This window comes from Lycium barbarum, chromosome 2 (genome assembly GCF_019175385.1).
Source record: "Lycium barbarum isolate Lr01 chromosome 2, ASM1917538v2, whole genome shotgun sequence".
NCBI lineage: Eukaryota > Viridiplantae > Streptophyta > Magnoliopsida > Solanales > Solanaceae > Lycium > Lycium barbarum.
The window spans coordinates 16821563-16843901 of record NC_083338.1 but is presented as its reverse complement, the minus strand read 5'-3'; the positions used below and the strand labels follow the sequence as shown (position 1 = coordinate 16843901).

The 22339-nt window shown below is 34.2% G+C and overlaps 1 pseudogene; it reads left to right on the top strand.

Annotated features, from left to right (window-relative positions):
- LOC132626272 (uncharacterized) lies at window positions 1–14083 on the top strand (annotated as a pseudogene).
- The last annotated feature ends 8256 nt before the right edge of the window (window positions 14084–22339 follow it).

The window sequence follows — 22339 nt, the reverse complement described above, 5'->3', positions numbered from 1 at the left end:
ATTGTTGTTTCTATGATTATGTTAGGATATGTATGAGATTTTTGGCCATAGATTTTGAAGTTGAAAACTTGATACTTGAAAATTTGAATTTATCAAGTTGTGTTTGGATATGCATTTTACTTGGAAAGATTTGAAGTTTTCTAAGTGGAAATGATAAATTTTCAAAACCTGATCCAAAATCTATGGCCAAACGCTAGCTTAGTAGAGAACCTTCACTCATAGTAAAGATGTGGCTTTCATTTAATGATTCTGAATTTAATTTTCATTAAATATTTATTATTTCGACTAGGTGACAATAATTATTTGGGATTAATAGAGGTGCGGATAATCTGGTGCGGATACCACGGTCATAAAAAAGTTAGTTGGAATTAAAGTTTAATGTGAGATTCTGGAGAAGCTCACTCTCACTACTTCAAAGTGTTATTTCGTCTCAAATATTTTTTCAACTAGGAAATACTGACTCATTGGATTAAAGCTTAGTTTGTTACTTATGCTAAGAGAATCTCGATTTGACTTAAAAGAAAAGTTACTTACACAGTGTTAATTAAAATTCATTGCTTTGTCGCTTTAAGCGCTCAAGCAATCGAAGTGAGGGGCTATCGTTGATGAAGCCATGCGCTTCAAATAATATATACCAAAGTTATCCAAAAAAAAAAAAAACAGTGGCTCTTTGGATCTCAACTTTGACGAGTTGGAATATTGACATTATTATTTATTGAATGCTGAAATTAGTTTATCTAATTGCAATTTGATTATTATTACACGAAATTCATGTATGATTGGCATTTGTTAATTTTACATGAATAGTGTGCTTGACTTTTCACTCTTTGCTTCAAATTCCACGGACCTTTTCTTTCCGCTTTATTTTCACTTGTACTTACGAGTACTAGAATGACTTACTGTTCTGGAATTTCATTATTGTTGGGATCTTTGGTTTTTCAACTAGGCGAAACTAAATGGTGGGAATTAAAGCTTCTACTCACATTAGGTTCAGGTAGGGATAATTTTGAGCTTTAGGAAACCTCACCCTCATTAAAAATGCGGTTTAGTTTACTTCTTTTGAATTTCATTTTTGTCTTGATTTTTTTACTTCTTTTTTTACTAGGTGACACAGACTCGATTGATAAAACTAGGTGATACAGACTTGTTGGATGTAAAGATTAGTTTGTTGTAACACTTATTGACGATGAAACCAGCAAGTGAAGTCATGAGAAATGGATTCTTTGAATAAAAAATCGGTTGTTGTTGTTTGTCTTTTTCATTTATGATCTTACTCTATACTCATAAAAAAATATTTTTGCTGTTACTATGATCTTCTAATTGTTAACTATGCACAACTATAGGAGAACATTTGAACAAGTGCACTCATGAATTATAACTGAAAGTCTAAATACTCAAGTCAATTTATCAAGTCAGCTTCTATGCAACGGACTGTAGCAGCCTCAGCGTAATCTCTAGGGAACCTTGAGGTTTCGAACGGTAGTCAAGAAATCTGGCCAAGTGTTTTCTTTGAATTTTGTAGTCTATGTTCATGCAGATTCTATAATCATCTTTATAGGAGCTCCAATACTGATTACTCTTTTGCGGGATGTAATGGAACTATCCGCTCCTAGGTAAGAAATATGGTCAGACTATAGATTATATCACTCTTGTCAACGGAGGGATATCGTAGTGGTAAAGATACCCTCCACCTCAAACAATAAGGTTGATGGTTCATATCACCAAGGAAGAATAAGTGGAAAGGCCACTCTTGGTTAGGATGGTGTGGAAGGTGGTGTCTCCATATAACAAACATTTCTTTTACAGATTTTATTACTATTCTAGTGCCCTCCTTGCTTGCGAATTACTAACCTTTTTTGTGGGGATCATGTTAGAGGACGACTCTCTATTCCTCATGCAATATGCAGTTAGAGTGTTAGACTGTCTCTTCTGATGGGCTTGCCCTCCCTATTGGTTCTTATTGCAGAATATATTGAACAAAAAAAGGTATTAGGGGCTTTATTGCTTTTACTCCCCCCAAATTTAGTCCACAAAACCTAGACAGCACATTTGGTGCTGATGAGGATATTGACAGCTTGAGGAACAAATTGGTCGAGTTGGAATGGTTACTTACACATTCTAATAACCCTGTGAGTGCAATTAATCCTCCATGTTGTGTTGTTCTTTTGGCATATCTTCCTGTGACGATGCATATTATGCACGAGCACATCGTTCATCATGTTACATGGGTTTTATTTGTCTAGTGCTTGTTAGGTTAGATTATTTTACCTGAATTAATTATACTCCCTCCGTTTCAATTTATGTGAACCTATTTGATTGGGTACTGAGTTTAATAAAGAAGGGAAGACTTTTAAACTTCTGGTGGTAAATGAGTCACATATATTTTGTGTAATCATTGTATAAAGGTAAATTGTCTCCAAATATAGCAAGGGGTTATTCTTTATGGCACGGACTAATAGGAAATAGGTTCACATAAATTGAAACGGAGGGATGGATTTTTTATTAGATATTTCTGTTAAGTCATACTTGATGTTTGAGTAGGGTTAAGGTTACACTCTACCCTTTCCAGACCCCACTTATGGGATTACACTGGGTATGTTGTTGTTGTTATGTACTTGATATTTGGTTACTGCTTATCAAAACCTGACGTTTGGTTACTGTATGGAAAACTCGATTTCATGAACTAGTAACCAACTATTAGTGTTGTAAAGGTAATTATTCTTAAATGACAATTTGTTCCCTGCAATCACTTTTTTCTGAATAATGTGACAATTTTTATAATCTAGGCCAAAGGAGTCATTACTGTGATTCCTAAAGGTAGAAGAAAATGCTGAAACATTGATTCTGTTAGTTTCTAAAGAAGGAAAAAGAGTTCAATCGGGAAGGAGCATGGAGATGTCTGTAGACTCTGTTTCAGAGCTGAATGGAGGGAAACGTCTTTTCTGTTTCTCCTTTGGAAATTGCCTTTGAAGTTTCATTTGCTGGCTAAAGATGAGATAAAACAATAAACACAAATATTTTGTAAAGTGGCAGCCCTTGAGTCCAACCTTCCTATAGTTGTCAAACTGATGCATCCTTCCCCAGAGTGATGAAGAGCAACTTGAGCTATTTTAGTTACTATTTGACATGTGAGCTATGAGCGTGTGTACTTCACATTTAATTTAGTGGTGAGACCTCTCCAAAGAAAGAACAAAATTAGTACTTATCTCTTTCTCTGTTGAGATAGTTTTTACCACCTGTCTTTGTTTAATGAGGGTACTGACATTGCCTTACTTCTGTTGTTTGAATGAGAGTTCCAGTTTATGTGAATATCCTTCATCTTGAATCTTTTCATTTTTATCATCTATAACAAAATAGTGAATTTTCAACCTTTTGAAATTCTGTTGCAGTATCCTGTATATTTTGCTTTCGAGGTTGACAATATCAATGCTGTATTAGCTGAAGTTCAGAGAAATGATGCTAGTGGACAACCTGCAACAGCTACTACAGGCAGGTAAGTTCAAATGTCATTTTTGTTTTTGAGAAGTTGCCTCTTTCATTTGGTGTATGTACGCCATGACATTTAAAATATTATAATGTGTTTTAGTGATCTCTTAACACATATTGGACAACTTTCTATCTAGTATACAACAAATACATACCCAGTGTGATCCACAAGTGGGGTCTAGTATACAAGTGCTTCTGATTTTCTTAAGCCATCTGTAATCATTATCATACAGTTAAAGGATTCCATTCGATTTTATTCTTGAATTAATCCCATTTGGTAATTTCTTTTGTCAATTTGAGCTAAATATTATTCTTGACTCTGTTGGTAATGAGCGTGTTCACCAAAATGTAGCAAAAAAGAAAACAGAAAAGAGGGTCCTATAATTTTGGCAACACGATTGTTGAGCATGAATATAGGCTTTTGTTTGAGTTGAATATTATTTGTATGGTAGAATTTAAGTAAAACAATTGGAGTTCGTATATAATCTCGTTATGGAAGAGAAAACATAACTTGATGTGTACTTTTGAATGTATCTACATTCTTGCAAAGTTTTGAGTAGTTTTTAGATAATTATTTTCTTGAAAGTATCAAACATTTATGATTATCTGACATGGAAAAGTGTCAAATGACATGGGGCTGAACAAGTTTTTTGTATTTGAGGTATCGTTTCTGAGATTGGATGTCAATATGAATTTGGAAATCTGTATCTTGTCATCTTGACGAAGGTTCAGTTTTTACTTTTTCTTTCTTTGTGATAAATATATTGTCAATGATTCAGTTGATCACATGTCTACAGCTACAAGCTTATTGTTGCTGCCTCAGATCCTAAGAGAATTGCGTCCGCCAACATTGTAATTATTCAGGTTCTAATTCACCTTCTTTCTTTCCCTTGTTTTTTCCTTAAAAAAATAGGAACAGGTGGATTTACTATAATTCTTGAAGTGATGTTTGTTTTAGGATTATTGATTTGACTTAATTGCATTATTCATTTGACTTAATTGCCTTAAATGTTAGTTCTAGAATGCTTGACATATACTTGATCTGTGTTTATTTAAATAACGAGTTTATGTCGCTCCAACAATGCATATGCCTTTATTAAAATAAATTAATTTAAACTAATACTACATTTAATCATTTAAAATTTGATTGGACATCTTTCAACTAACTATTGCTTAAATTGATGCACATGGTATATCATTTGTTATGAGACAGAGGTAATACTATCATAGATAGCTAAGGTTGTAACTTTTTCGTATACTCCATAAATAGTTTTTCCATCAATCCTTTATGCTATAGATTGTTGTCACTTCTTAAGAAATTTTATGGGACTTACATAGGATAGTTTGAAATTCCAGTTCGTGGTTGTCAAACTTTTGATGTTACCTTTTTGTGTACAACTGTCACTTGCATTATTACAATTTGCACTGCATGGAAATAGAGGTTTAACTTTGAGTGTTTTTTGGGGGGGGCTACATATGGTCTTGCCTTCAATTTCTTCTTCATAATTGTTATGGTTCTTTATTTTGTTTGCTCTGGATTTTTGAATATCAATGAATCTATATGTACCTAAGGTATTTCTTTTTTCTATACTTTGATTTCGATATAACAGTCAAGCAAATCATCAGCACATGCAACTGTTTTTGTTTCCTTCAAATAGTCAATTAGTTCAAGCTTAGTGCATTGAATTATTTGTTTTTTCTTATTTTAGTATTGAGTTCATTTTAGGTGTAAGGCACTCTCTATCATTTTTTTAGGCTTAATGCATATGCGGCCCCCCTAAACTTGCCCCTTTTTTCCACTTTGGCACCTCAACTTAGTGTTGCTCCTATTGAAACCCGGAACTCGTCCTCAAGTGTGTCTATCAAACCCCCTAAATCTGATTTCTATTAGAGGCATCAATTAAATTGGGGAAATGAAGGTGGAGTAATATTTTAGACATGTGGTAAGCTATTCTTTAGGTGATGGATGTGTCGGTTTCTGCGTTTTGCTGTTCCATTGCCAGCTTAATTAAGAGATACTCTTTTTTTCCTCTCAATTGTTGCTAATCTAGCTAAAAGATGACATAATTAAATTAGAATATATATCAGTATGTTGCTACATTGAAGATGGAATTCTATGTAAATCGGATTGTGTTTGATAGACACATTTGAGGACGAGCTCAGAGGTTCAATAGGAACAACATTTAGTTGAGGCGCCAAAATGAAAAAAAGAGGCAAGTTTAGAGGGCCGCATATGCATTAAGCCTTTTTTTTTTTTAACCTAACCTAACCGAACTTTGTTACTTTTACTTTTATTTGGTATGAATGGCATGACATGAATTTAAATGGAGAAACATGATCAATGAAGATTCATATACCTGAGTCAACTTGTTTGGAACTGAGGCGTAGTAGTAGTACGTATGAATCTCAATGTACATAGATTTATGTGTTTCTATACATTGTTTTCCTTATAATATTGTCAGACAAATCGATTCAGTCCTTTTTTTTTGAGACGGGTAACATGACAAATCAATTCAGTACTTGGAAGTTGGAACGCTTCTTTTTACTTATAATAGGCACTGGAATGGTTTTCCAGTGCCTATAAATTGTAACTTTTTCGTATACTGCATCAATGGTTTTTCCATCAATCCTTTAAGCTATAGATTGTTGTCACTTCTTATGAGATTTTATGGGACTTGCATAGGATAGTTTGAAATTCCAGTTCGTGGCTATTGATGTTACCTTTTTGTGTACAGCTGTCACTTGCATTGTTACAATTTGCACTGCATGGAAATAGAGGTTTAAATTTGAGTGGTTTTTTTGGGGGGCTACATATGGTCTTGCCTTCAATTTCTTCGTCATAATTTTTATGGTTCTTTATTTTGTTCGCTCTGGATATTTGAATATTAATGAATCTATAGGTACCTAAGGTATTTATTTTTTCTATACTTTGATTTCGATATAATAGTCAAGCAAATCATCAGCACATGCAACTGTTTTGTTTCCTTCTAATAGTCAATTAGATCAATCTTAGTGCATTGAATTATTTGTTTTTTCTTAATTTAGTAGTGCTTCATTTTAGGTGTAAGGCACTGTCTATCATTTCTTTTTAACCTAACCGTACTTTGTTTATTTGGTAGGAATGGCATGACATGAATTTGAATGGAGAAACATGATCAATGAAGATTCATATACCTGAGTCAACTTGTTTGGAACTGAGGCGTAGTAGTATATATGAATCTCAATGTACTTAGATTTATTTGTTTCTATACATTGTTTTCCTTATAATATAGTCAGACAAATCAATTCAGTACTTAGAACTCTTCTTTTTACTTATAATAGGCACTGGAATCACGCTTAATACATTGAATTACTTTTTTTTCTTCTTATTTTAGTAATGAAATCAATGTAATATCTAAGGATGCATTTCCTTATTGTGCTGACTCGAAATGTTTCCTGTGTCATGTTACCATAATCATATTATATTTCCTTCTTTGTGAAATATAGAAGACTAAGAATTATGCAGAGGATTTCTAACAATAATGGGCAGAGCATGGGTTAATAATAGATAGATTAATTAATCAGTGTAGTAGACTGTTATTTGGAAGTTTATCAGTACTTCTGTTAACTGTCGGGGCTGGTTACCAGGACTTAAAGTTGATGAAGACTCAAATTAACACCCAACTATTGCCATAGTGGCTTCATATGACACGTTTGGGGTTGCGTCGGTAAATAATAACTTACTCTATTAAGTATTGAGCGGTCATTTTAATAATAAATGACCTTAAATCACTTTTTTCTATTGTTGAATTTACGGACATTGCCAGTGGGAAGTGACAGCAATGGAAGTGGTGTGGTGTCACTCCTAGAAATAGCTAGGTTGTTTTCTGCTCTATATTCAAATCCTAAACGGAAAAGGGCCAAAATTACCTCCAAAACTTTGGAAAATAGTTCAATTATACCTTTACCGTTATACTATGGGGTCAATTATACCCTTATGTCTAACAGCTGCCACGTGACATCATTCCAGCCCTTCAAAATTATTTTCCCCTCAAATAATTTTTTACCCACTAAAATAACCTAACCCGACCTGATTTTTTTTTCCAGCTAAATGGATACGGACCCAACCCAATACCCTTGGCTGGAAAGAAAAAATATTCGGGTCGGGTTGGATTATTTTAGTGGGTAAAAAATTATTTGAGGGGAAAATAATTTTGAAGGGCTGGGATGATGCCACGTGACAGCTGTTAGACATAAAGGTATAATTGACCTCATAGTATAACAGTAAGGGTATAATTGAACCTAAAATATAGCGAAGGGTATGAATGAACTATTTCCCAAGTTCAGACGTAATTTTGACCCTTTTGCGAATCCTAAAACTAGAGGTAGATACAACTTTCTCTTTGGATTGACAGCTGATAGCCCGTATAACTACAATGGAACTCAAAAGGTGCAACACTCCTTCCAATTTTTTTGTCCCCCCTTTTTAAGTTGCAGTTATCTCTTTCTGTCCTTTGAATGTGTAAGCTTTCTTCAGTGGCTTCGGAGTTTTGACCAACATCTACGTGCGAGTATAGACTATGCCATCTGCTTGAACAGTGTTGGGTCCCTTGGCAGTCAGCTACATCTTCATGTTTCTAAACCTTCAGAAAATGCCTACATACAGAAGCTATTTCAGGTTTGCAGCAAATGGTGTGTATGAGAGATACCTAAGAGAATTTTCTATTTTATTACTTCTACCGCTTCCCTTTCTAGTCTAAAATGGCTGATTTTTGCAGGGTTTCTCTACTGTAGCAGAAGAATTGGGCCTTCAAGTTGGTCTTAAGCACAAGAAAATAAACATGTCGAATCATCGAGTAAGTACATATACTGCTTAAAAAAAGTGTACATCCCTGCGTATCTGGTTGTCAAACATAGTGCATGGTTTTCTTGCTATGTTTTCAGACTCTTGGAACTCTATCTGTGTGAGCTTCGCAGCCTGTCCCAAGTCTGGATAAAAGATGAGAATTGTGGTAGGGCGATGGTCAATGTAAACGTACTGTATAGTGTATAGTGTGGCTTGGATACCAATAGTTCTATAACCAACTCAACTAGTTTGTGGTTAATGAATAGTTGATTGGTCATTCTCAAACCTTGGACCAACTATAGAGCTTCAGAATCTTACATTAGAAAATGATTTTTAAATTAGTTTTTGGATTATGTCTGCAGTTCAAAGTTTGTAGACTGCTTTCATTATTATATTTTTTAAAAAAAAAAAAAGTTTTTTTGACTGCTTTCTGTTGTGGTAATTCAATTTTTCTTTATAAGTGAATTGTGCAAATTTTCACTAAAAGCTACAAAGCATACCTTTTGGACCGTACTTGTGCTTACTGCTGCTCTCTAATGAAATCAACAGTTGATTTACTCGAATTAACCCCTTGTCATTGTTTATGATAATTTAAAAGCTGGTTATTGTGGTTAAGATTTGTATTCAGCGTACAGTTTGGTCACAATCACTGATCTCATTGACAATATTCATGGATTTGTGCATATGCAGTGGTTGCTTGGGTGCTATTTGTGCAATTGTAGTAACTTAGTGGTCATCCCGCGCCCCGACCCCCTTTTTTGCCGTAAAACATCTTTGTCTTTGAGACTAATAATCTGTTTGAGCTTTGTGAATTGCTCAGTTTACCTTATTGAAAAGAAACTTCAATTCATAAGAAAAAAACCACAGAAAAAGGCTACTATGCAGCATCTTTCCCCTAGAGTTCGAGAGGACATTCACATCTGATCTTATCGGAGAGCGACAGCTCCATACTCCTTTTTAACCACCCTCTCTATTACCGTGTAAATGAATAGATTGACCTTGATGGAGGAATCTGGAAAGAGAATACTAATCTCATTTCCTTGCTCCGAAATAAGCCCCCCCCCCCCCCCCCCCGTGTCAACCTGCTCATCCCTGTCATGCTCAAATAGCACTCCTTTACTTACTCTCCCCCATGTTGGCTTATAATTTCAATCAGTTCTCCGGGAACACAATTGCTCTTTTCCCTTTCAAAGGACTAGGAAAAAAAGTTGACTTAATTGTGAATACAATTAATTTTTCAGGCTTCCTTTCCAGATTTAATCTGCAAAGTAGCCTCGGAAGTCTTTGGATTTGGGTGAAGAATGTTGCATGAAGTTGAGGAAATGGAAGTCTTTTGTCATGTTTCCTTGTCACTTAGTAACTAGAAATGCGTTTATGATTTTATGCATCATTAATCTGTAATTTTTTCATGGATAGAAGTTAAGCCCTCAGTGATGTAATTTGCATAGAAGTTTTTGACAGTTTCAGTTTTTGTTGTGTAACCAGCTGGAGAGCTTTTTCTAAGCTATTTTATTGACTACTATGTGACAGTCACGTTCTGTAGACTGAAGATTACGCCTCCCACATAAACTTGAATGCTCTCCCTGTTAAATAGCTTGTTCTTACTGGTTGCTAAAGCAATCAGATATACCCATCTTTACTTGTTTAATTGTCTTTGTATGCAATGTTTAGTCTTTTTACTGTGCTAAAGCTACTAAACGGTGTTGGTAGCCTGGGAGCATGAACAGTTTTCAAGGTGGAGAGTCACTGTAGCAACACTTTCTGAACTTTCTGCTGCACGTGAATTACTGGAAAGCACGAGAGGTCTGCTGATAACAGGTAGTGGTTAGCTCCTCTTTTTCCTGCTCTCTCTCTCTCTCTTCCCCCCCCCCCCCCCCCCCCCCCTTTTTTTTTTTTTGATCCAGAAAGGTTGTGGCCTATCTCCTAATAATACCTCTTTGTACTATTTATTAAACTTCTGACGGCCATTTGTTGAACTCCTGGTTTCCTGTGCAGACAGTTTATCAGTGAAGCCTCAATCATTCGAAGTGTCAAGCTTGTTGCTGAAAGTCTAGCAGCAAGGACTATAGCCTACTTCTTTGCCCCTGGAGTACAAATTTTTTGTCTGAGACATTGCACTGCTGATTTCATGAATTGATAAAACCTTAAACTTCCAATGATGACATTGTCTTCTATATGAGAAATAAATAATGACAGCAGAATAGTGAACCTAGAAAGGAAGACTAGTGCTTTTTGGCCTCTTATAAGTCTTGTCATGCCTGCTCCTTTTGGGACCTAGTTGATTCTCAATTAAGTAGTTTTTCAATGAAGCTACATATTCTGTTCAACATCAAAAGTATAACTTTTTATTTTATCGTGGCTTTTTCGCTTTCGTTATTTTCATTTGCATACTGCTTTAAATTGCTTGTCCCTATCTGACCTTTTGTCTGCGTACACTTCACCCTCCACGAACCCTACATTGTGGGATTTCACTGGGTATGTTGTTGTATCATTTTGCTGAGACTATGGCAGATAGTGTTTGTACTCTCAGTTTTCCTTGTGGTTTGTGGAATCTCCTGATGCTGTGCTAGCGGAGTGAGTATATAACTAATAAAATCAATTTAAATCATAATTGGCTGGTTTATGATTTAATCAAGAATAATCCCAAAATTGCTCTTCTTTAACATTCCTTCTTCAAGTCTACAATTAAGATCAGGCCTAAATACCCTGGAAATGCATAATAACATTCTCTCTCTCTCAAAAAAAAAAAAAAGAACTCTTGAAATTCCTGTTGCTTCATGAGTATTATTTACTGCTATTCCTTTAATTAATTAATGAGCAACATGATTGAATTTTGAGTAGCGGCTTTTACACGGGGGTACCCCATCATTAATAATGCTCCCTCCATGCCGATTTATGTGGTGTAATAGTTGGAGTAGATAGGGAGTTTATGAATGAAAGATAGACTTTTCAAACTTATCTACAATAAATTATAAATATTTGTGTGGATATAAATCATCTCATTAAGGGTAAAATAAGAAGTTTGAAGTTAAACTGTTAAAGATATTATTCTTTTCGGAACTCAAAAAAAAAAAAAAAAAAAAAGGGAAAGAGTGTCACATAAATTAGGATGGAGGGAGTATTATTTACCCTTTTTTATTTTAAACCGAGGGAGTATTATTTACCTTATAAGAAAAGGATTGAATTTTGAGTTCTGTCAGAGTGTCAGTATACTATTTGAGATTTCTCGAGAATGATTTTATGAAAGATTTATTTATTTTCCTCATTACATTGCTTAGTCCCAAAGTGTAAATGACAAATTGTGATTAGGGAAACGTGGATGCATCTTCTGTAGTATTTTTTCTTTGGGGTGGGGGGCTGTATGTCAGAGCCCATTTGCATTTGTATATGTAGGATTTTGTTTTGCCTGTCTTTTATTATAGCGAACAAATAATTTTGCTGTACCGAACTACTTCTGAAGAATCGGGTGATTGATCAGCTGGTTAAGAGTTTTAGATAATCAAAGCGTTTTTTGTATATGCTTTCTTTCTCCCATATTCTGCAGCTTTGTGAGACTCAAATTTTGGTAGATGTCCTTTTATGTGATCCGACTTGTTTCATGCAGACTACAGTGGTTTTGCAAGCGTGTGTTTAACAAATTTCTTCATACACAGAGACACATTTACAGCCAGGAGCAGGAGAGCATAAACATATTTGCAGATGATAGTAGTTTAGCTGTCAAATCCTTCCTACATAAGGTCTTGACTAGACCTTTTATCTACAACACCTCAAGTGGCACCTTTTCTTTCAAAAAATGACCCGCTTATTAAGGCACTGGAGAAGGTATTTTAGTTGCATGTTACACTTAAATATTCTGATTAGTTAATTGTTTATATTTTTTCCTTTTAAATATCCTCATAATGTCTTGGTGTGTGTAACATAATGGACATCTTTGTGCATATCACTATCCCTTGTCATAATGGCTTGGCTAGGTCATTTTGCTTTGGCAATTAATGTTGTAAAAGAGAGCAGAATGGAAATTTAATTTTACCTATTAGGCTATTACTTGGTCACAGACTAGCTGGTTTATCAGTTTTATGCCTCTATTACTTGGTCACAGACTAGCTGGTCTATCAGTTTTATGCCTCTATTACTTGGTTACAGACTAGCTGGTCTATCAGTTTTATGCCTATCTTTAACCTGTAATGGTGTTCCATGCTACTGGTGAACATGGAGATGTTTGGTTGGACCAGATTAGCTCTTTAGGCTTTCTTTTGAGCACCGACATACTTCAATTTGAGCTTCTTAAGATATCTGTACCTTTTAGTTTCTTGTTTTGGCCATGTGCTTTCAATACTTCAGGAATTAGTTGATCATACTATAGAGGTGAACGTACAGCATGAGACTCTAGATGGAACGTTCACTTTTTACGATTCAACTAGTGGCAAGTTGCATATATATATATATATATATATATATCAGGTGTGTAAATAACTCTATCCCATCTGTTAGCCTTGCCCGTGGTCCCTAACATCACGCAAATAATAGTATAAATCTATAGAAGTTTGAAATACAACCAACTACATATATATGAGCTTGTAAAATACAACAAGATTACCAAACCTGACCTTACCATGAGATCTCTTCAGCTGGCATGCAGAAAGACCAGGGAATGCAGGAACAGTTTTGAAGCTTGGTTTTAGTGGAGCTAGTTGTTACAGTAGTACACGCATGTTCGAATAGTTCACTCTATATTTTCAGACATGAAAAATTTATTATATGGACAGAAGGGGTCGTACCATGTCTCATGGGTGATGAATATGAGAATTTCCGACCACTTATTTTCATCAGAAAAAAAGAAAAGAAAAAAGTATCTCTGACCACTGTGATTTCAACATTTCAGACCTATTTTGTTACTAAAGTTTTCCTCTTTCACTGCTTGCTGATTTAAGCTTGAGTGGCCCATTACTTTTGTTTTTAGCCAATATTTATATTTATATTGTCAACTGCATTTGCTTGTTAATTATATGCAGTTAAATCTTTCTCCATTTATTTACTTGTGCAATTAACTGCTTAAAATGTTCTCTTTGCAGGTTGCCGGCGTGACATTCGACCTACTTTTGTTGTTGGTTCTAGGATCATACTTGATTATACTTTTCAGTTTTCTTTTTATCACCCCCAGGGTATGTCTTCTGGTTTACAATCCTGATTCCCTTATATTGGTTTACAAATTTTACCGTTCCCAAACACTACCAATTTATACCAAACTGAGACTAAAACGTCCTTGATTTGTCTACCAATCAAAATATAGTGAACTCATCTAGCCAGTCTGATGGTATTGTTTGACAGGGTCTTGACGATCTTATTAGTCTATTCTGTCGTCCCCTATCACGGAAAGTAAAAACCGCTTGATTCCTGAAACAGGACATTTCTGCATCAGGGGCTTGTGAATCAAGAAGCAGGCGTTACTTTTTGTAACCTTAAGGAAGCTCATCTTGGCCAAGTTGTTTCCTATTGGTCAATGGTTCAATGTGTCGTAGTCTAAACGTTTAGCACTTGATGGAAAAGTTCCACATATTTTGCTTCGGTTGGTATCCTGAAGTCATTTTTTTAACTGAGATAAGGATGTAATTCTTGCATCCGGCCTTTCTCATAGAATTATGAGTTCTAAACTTGTAATCGAGCTGACGCAAGGCGTCAATTTTGACGGATCGAGTGTATTTATGTTCCGAGAAAGATGCAGGAATTCTGCTTTGTTAGAGAGTCCTTTCAAATACCAGTAAGTTCATGTTAGAGTTCACTTACAAAAGTAGATTATTTGAAGTAATTGTCTTTCTTTCAAATGGTTCCTTCCATGTTCAAAGTTTACATATTGCATATTGAAAGGCCATATTTCAAATCGAAACAGCAAAACAAGTAAACATGTGAACTAGTTTGTCCCATACCCTAATACTATCTCAACTCAATATTATATTACTACGATGTCATGCCGATGTCTTTATTAGGAAATCGAAGTTAAGTCTTTTGATTACGAGGGTGACAATCGAGGCTTTTAATCAAGAAGGTTCGATGGGATAGCTCAGAGGAATCACAATGAAAACATACTCGCTCTGTTATAGTAGGGCAACCAACCCCTTTCAACATCTCGCATAATGCATTTTACCCTTAGTCGCAACTCATACGTTGGTTCTTCAACAACGGGAACTTTGAGAGCAGAGTACGGTTGACTAAAAAAAGAAATAAAAGTGTGACACGATGATTTTTACGTGGGAACCACCCGGCTCACAAGGGTGATAAAACCTTAACCTACCTTTACTCGATAACAAATTCTACAAATAGAATTTAGGGATGATTTCATCACGATACAACCCATAAATATATATTGCAACATAATGACCCAAATATAACATTGCAAGATTTAAAAAAAAAAAGAAAAAAATTTCGGAGGTTTGTAATCTCTGTTCGTACACCACCACCAACAACAACATACCCAGTAAAATTTCACAATATGGAGTTTGGGGATGGTAGAGTGTACGCAGACCTTACCCCCATCTTGAAAGGTAAGGAGGCTGTTTTCGAAAGACCCTTGGCTTAAGAGAGAACAAGACAAAAGGTCAGATAGAGACAAGCACATCAAAACAATATGAAAATGAGAATTAAAGCGAGAAAGTCATGATAAAGCAGTTTGGAAAGAAAGGAGCAGTAACTACCATAGATAAATAAGATAATCGAAGTGCAAGACCCAACAAATATATGCAGAGATCAAATGACAATACACGAATGAGCAAAACTACAACTACTAGGACGAGAGAAAAAGCGGGACAACTTCCTGGCCTTCTATCCTAATCTGGGTCCTCCACAACCTCCTATCTAAGATCATGTCCTCGGTAAGCTGAAAACATGCCATGTCCCATCTAATCCCTCTTCCGAATACTTCTACGACCCACTTCTACCTCTCCTGAAACCATCCAAAGCCAACCTGTCACACCTCTGCACTGGGGCATCTGTATCTCTGCTCTTCACATGCCCAAACCATCTCATCCTCGCTTCCCGGATCTTGTCCTCCACCGATGCCACTCCCGTTCCGGATATCTTCATTCCTAATCCTATCCCTCCTAGTGTGCCCACACATCCACCGCAGCATTCACATTTCCGCGACTTTCATCTTCTGAACGTGGGAGTTCTTGACTGACCAACACTCCGCCCTGTACAATAAAGTCGGTCTAATCTCTATTCGTACACCACTAATTAAAAATTAACTAAACACAAGACGCCATAATCCTAACAGATATGCATTTTCCATTTCCATTTTCTTTTCCTACTAAAAATTCTACCTTTTTCTAATCCCTTTATCAGTCCAAAAAATCCATCAATATTCACCATAAACAAAGTCTCCAATCCTTGGATTCCCATTTCCATTACATGCCAATTGTTTTTAATAATATGCACAATTATACACACTGATACAGATTTATACAATATATATAGACTTGTATATCAAATATTTAAATAATGTATCTCCATTGCATAAATGTGTAGAAACAAGGATAATACACATTTATAGGAGAAAATACCTTTTAGTCACCATTACACCTCAATTTCAACATTAAATTTACCATATTGAAAAAACAAAGAAGAAGAAGAAGAAGAAGAAGAAGAAGAAGAAGAAGAAGAAAATGTGAGAAATCCACCAAATACCTGTAAACAATGCATCAATCTTGTATAATAATGTATGAGAGGTGTTTATATACCTATATACACTATTGTGCAATATTATACTAATGAATCCTATCAATGGAGCTTCACAGGTTCTTCTTCCTCCTCGAGCCTCTTCTAAAATTTAACTCAAATTCTGCTCGAAATCACTTCAAATTACTATAAGTTTTCAACTCCTCTTGATGTTTTCAATCAATAGGAACAACATCCAACGATGTTTCCAAGCAAACCCAATAATACTTATTTTGAAATTAATCTCAAATTTCATATCGGTGAGCATTCCATCGAAGTCAAGCAAAATCATAGTTCCTATACTGATAAAAGAAGAATAATTACACCAAAGTTCAACATAAATCGCGAATATACACTTATTTATAATTTTGTATAGCAATGTTGTATAATTGTGTTCACACCCAGTATACAACATTATACACAAACTATAATCTTGTATTGATGTATTATATTGTATATGAAATCTGAGTTTCACCTTCAACTTTCTTTTTCAACTAGTATAATTCCCAAAGCTAACGTTAATCAACCTAGCACTCTAGATTAAAGTTACTACAAGCTTTCCCAACAATTTTTAGATTCACCCAAACAATTTTGCCAATATTAATCAACATTGGTGAAATTTAATAAATAGGACGAGACCCCAAATTCTTCCTCTTCCTTGAACCTCTTCTGAAATTTAACTCGAATCTACTCCCAAATTTAAGCTTTGAACTCCTCTTAACGTTTTAGAATCAACTGGCACAATACTCAATCAAATAACTAATAAACTTGAAAAACCCAAATTTGGAATTTAACTTAAATCTACTTCAAGGTACTTCACGCTTATGTTTTGAACTCCTGTAAAACTTGTAACCAGTTGTGGGATTTGGCCGCGTTTGATTTTGTAGCTCCATGGTGGTGGAGCCTGACAGAAAATGGGAAAAGGGGACAATGGTAAAAAACTAGACAATGAGAGGAGGAGGCACTCCTCCTGTGAGCCAATTTGCACAGGATTTTAAAAGGGCAACTTACATAAATAACTACCTTTTAGGAGCAATTAACCATCCAAAACAACCCTTTTCATAATTACAATTCGTAGCTACCATTAGACATTTTCACTGTATTTTAATACACTGGTCAATTGTATCCAACCCTAAATGATGTCACATGTATTTGAATATATTCGAGTTGCCGCGAAGTTGAATGTATTCACTGAATTCAAATGTATTTCAAAATACACCGTGTACATTCAAATTACATATGAAGCCAAATACATTCAGATACAAGACAAGAAGCAAATACATTCAGATACAAGACAAGAAGCCAAATAAAAATGAGATACAAGACATATGAGCCAAATACATATGACATGCATATGACAAAATACACTCAGATACACTCATACAATGGAGAAGAAGCTGTGAAAAATATGTAAGAAAAATAATGTGTTCGGCTGGGTTTGAACCTGCACGGGCAGAGACAACACCTAAAAAACCACTCTAGCACAACCGCTTGATGTTGTAGCATGTAGCTACGAAATGAAAATGTAGCTACGAAATGTAATTGTTGCAAATAGTAGTTATTATCCATAATTTCCTCTTAAAAGAAGTTACACCACGTAATTTTTCCATTTTAAAATATAAGTCAATTTTGATAGCATTGTTATTTCAGTTTTATTTGTGCGTAATTAAATATTTATTTAACCAACAACACGCAAAAAAAAAAAAAAAAAACGCATTAAATATGTGCATCATAATTTGAAGGAGATGAGTAATTGTTGGAGATTATTACATATAAAAACACCAATTAGAATTAATCTTAATTAACAAATGAATTAGAGGCGACAACTATCTTTAAAAGGTCAAGAAAGCATGTTAATGTTAAGAGGAGAAAAAGAAGAGGAGGAGAAACTAGATCTGGTCAATAGGCTACTGAAGCTCTACCTGTTTGATTCACACACTTTTCCGTTCACCTCAAACAAGCATGTTAATAGTTTGACACTAGCTTCTGCTTAGGCTGTGATACAATGTTATGTGATGTGCCATTATCGCTGTGATGGAACATGTGGCTCTTTTATGAAACTTCTAACTTTTGATAAGAAAAAAAAAAAAAAAAAAAGGTCAAGAAAGAGTTTTAAATGTAAAATTCGGTACAAGTTGCATTATTAAAGGTGTTGTCTTCCGGCTAGATTTTCGTAGCTACTTTGGTGCAATAATAAAGTAACATCCTACTTCAAAGATATAAAGAATCACAAAAGATCTTCTATCATGCACTCAAAATAAAAGTTTCGAAAAAACTCTTATATATGTTCTCTCAATAGCTTTTGTAGGAACATAGAATGAGTAGCATTATAAGAACTGTTGAAGAGAGTAAAAGCATTAAGTGTCAAAACATGAATATTTCAAAGTGTAGATTTTCTGCAATGGATAATGAAGAAACACGTTAATATGAATTAATTAGATAGCACATAAATCGTAAATAATGTATAGGTTCTTTTTGTAGTGGAAGCAGAAGACTGGAACGAACTGTGACTGGAATCACTGGTCGACGGTGGTCCTCACGGTTCGACGAATCCCCTACAGAATAGTCTAACTCCTAGTTAAATGCGATAGAGAAGAAACCATTGAAAAATACTGAGAATTTTATCTCTAGTATATCTAATCGTATATTATAAGTATACATATATAAAAGAAATGAGGATTAACCGTAATTACAAAAATTAAAATATGTGGACTTTTAGAGAACCCCTTATGAGTGGCCTCTAATTCCGAACAGATAAAATAACAATTTTTTAAACAAATTAACAAAAATAATGCTACAGAAAATGAAATGACGGGAATTATAACTAGTCAAATAACGAACAAAATTTCCATTCTAACTACTACTTACGGTCAAAATTTAAGTGAATAGCAACAAGTCAAATTGTACATAACAAAAAAGGCACCAAAGTTCTTTGACCAAACTGAATTGAAGGATGAGTGTGACAACCTAAATAAAGTTATGAGAGGGATGGACGGGCCGAAAGACATCGTAGAAAGACCAGACCTTGGCCTATTAAGTTTTTCATGGCGAATATAAACCAATAGACAGTGCATCTAGTAGTGTTTTATTAATAATAAAATTAAAAAAATCCTCAACATGGAGGATTAGGTCTTACCTTATCAATACTAATGAGGTAACAAACTCCTACTAATTAACAACCATGAAGAAAAAAGAGCTAGAGTTGCTAATTTAAGTTTTGTAGCATCTCCCGTGATACCATCATAACATATAAATATACTGAGATGGTATCACGGAGGACTAAGAGAGGGCAGAAGCATTTTTCATAATACCATCTCAGTATATTTATATACCATGTTGGTATCACAACTGGAGGCATTTCGGGTAAATATTTTTAATTTTTTCTGGAGTATGGGCGGGTAATTTTTTTTATTTGAGGGGCATGCAATGTGGGACACTAAATAAAGTTTTGGGGAAGACTTGCTAAAGTCTTCTGGACTTAATCAACACGCCTTGGAGTCATGGACAAGTTTATCAATGTGGGACACTAAATAAAGTTGTGGGGAAGACTTGCTAAAGTCCTCTGGACTTAATCAACACGCCTTGGAGTCAAGCAGTCAACATCTACATGTATCATCTTTCTAAAACTAAGTTTTAATCTTCAACTATTATACAGTTCTGAATATCCATATAGACATATTGACTGGCCTAGCAATAATATAAAACAAGCAGCTACTTGACACACACACTTTTCAATTCCTAGTCTAAAACATTGTACATTAATCGTGAAAATGTTAGCAATAATACTGCCATCACAGTATATTTATATATCATAATGGTATCATCGTCCTGTATATATATATATATATATATATATATATATATATATATATATATATATATATATAAGATGATGGTATCATAGAGGTTTTTTCCTAAAAAAGTATGTCATTTTTAATAAATGAACATGATCATTCATAATACCGTCTCGGTATATTTATATACCATGATGGTATCATGAAGGATTAAGAGAAGAACTGAAGCATCTTCCATGATACCATCATGGTATATAAATATACTGAGATGATATCATGAAGGACTAAGAGAGGGCAGAAGCATTTTTTATAATACTATCTCAATACATTTATATACCATGTTGGTATCACAACTGGAGGCATTTCGGGTAAATATTTTTAATTTTTTCTGGAGTATGGGCGGGTAATTTTTTTTATTTGAGGGGCATGCAATGTGGGACACTAAATAAAGTTGTGGGGAAGACTTGCTAAAGTCTTCTGGACTTAATCAACACGCCTTGGAGTCATGGACAAGTTTATCAATGTGGGACACTAAATAAAGTTGTGGGGAAGACTTGTGGGGAAGACTTGCTAAAGTCCTCTGGACTTAATCAACACGCCTTGGAGTTGAGCAGTCAACATTTACATGTATCATCTTTCTAAAACTAAGCATTAATCTTTAACTATGTTACAGTTCTTAATATCCATATATACATATTGACTGGCCTAGCAAAAATACAAGACAAGCAGCTACTTGACACACATACTTTTCAATTCCTAGTCTAGAACATTGTACATTGATCGTGAAAGTGTTAGCAACAATACTGTGGGTTCTCTTGTTTATTATTTTGACAAACATTTTTGCCCTATTTTTTATAGTGGACCTTTAGAGCATCCGTTATGAGTGGACTCTAATTCCCAACAGATAAAATAACTTTTTTCTTAAAACAAATCAATAAAAAATAATGCTACATAAAATAAAATGAAGAGAGTTATAACTAGTCAAATAGCAAACAAAATTTCCATTCTATATTTTATTTTATTTTTAAAAAAAATTATATATTTTTTTTAAATGTTTTTTTTTTTTTTGCTCTAAGGCTTAAAAAATTACCTCAAATTTTTGTGTATGAATCTGTATGAAATATGTATATATGAACGAAATTTTTAATATAATTTTCATACACAAAATTGTGAGCGAAAACTTTAAGCCTTGAATATCTTATGAAAGTTGTTACAATATTGTTGTAGTTGTATTAATTTTTCAGAAACCGAATTTGAACTTTACATACGAAAAATGTGAATGAAATTCTAAGTCTTGAGCGAGATATACACATTTCATACTATTCTCATACATAAAATTTTGAGCGTAATGGTTAAGCCTTGATCGAGATATACACATTTCATACGTTCTTCGTATATAAAATTTAAGCGAACTTTCTAAGCCTTGAGCAAGATATACACATTTCATACACAAAAATTTGAGCGATTATTTTAAGTCTTGAATGTTGTATCAAAGTCGTATACAATGTTGTTGTAGTTGTATTGATTTTACAGAAATCTACCATAAACTTTATACGAGAAAATGTGAGCGAAATTTTAAGACTTGAGCGAGATACAAATTTCATGTTGTTTTCATACACAAAATTTTGAGCGGATTTTTTAAGCCTTGAACGAGATATACACATTTCATACCGTTTTTATACACTAAATTTTGAGCGAACTTTTTAAGCCTTGAGCGAGATATACACATACATAAATTTTTTAGCCGAATATTTTTTTAAAAGCATGTTTTGTATAGAGTTTGTAATGTTATATTTTATAAATATAAAATTATCGTTACGTTTTGTAAATATTTCTCCTTAAACTGTATATATACGTAGTTGTCCCGTAAAATTAACCACCAGCCCCATTTGAAGGGCAAACCGTCAATTACTTCATATGGGCTGTGTACAGGCATGACCCAAACAGAGACACTTGACAAAGTTGTCAGGAAGAGTCCTCTTCACTAATTAATTACTCTCTCCATTCCATAATAAGTGTCACCTTAGCTAAAAATACACATATTAAGAAATCAATAATATAATATGAAGTTTACCAAATTACCTTTATATAATAAAAATAAATTATTTTTACCTTTTGATTAAAGCATGCACAACAAAATAAACTTTTTGACATTGAGAATCCAACAATATCAAGTTACTATGTGGCTTTTTCAATTATTATTTAGATGTTACTTTATTGTCTAAGGGTAAAATTGGTAAAAACTAGTTAATTTATGTCTTGATTTTCTAAAGTAATACTTAGTATGAGATAATTTTTTTTGGTTAAGGTGGCATTTATTATGAAACAGAGGGAGTAATATATACAGTTTAAAAAGGAAGAGAAAAAACTCTTTAAAATCAACAAGTCTTCGAGTCAAACAGTCAGTTCTACAGTTCTTAATATCTATAAATACATATTGCCCGGCCTAGTAAAAAAATACAAGCAAGCAGCTACTTGACACACATACTTTTCATTTCCTAGTCTAAAACATTGCACTTTCCACACC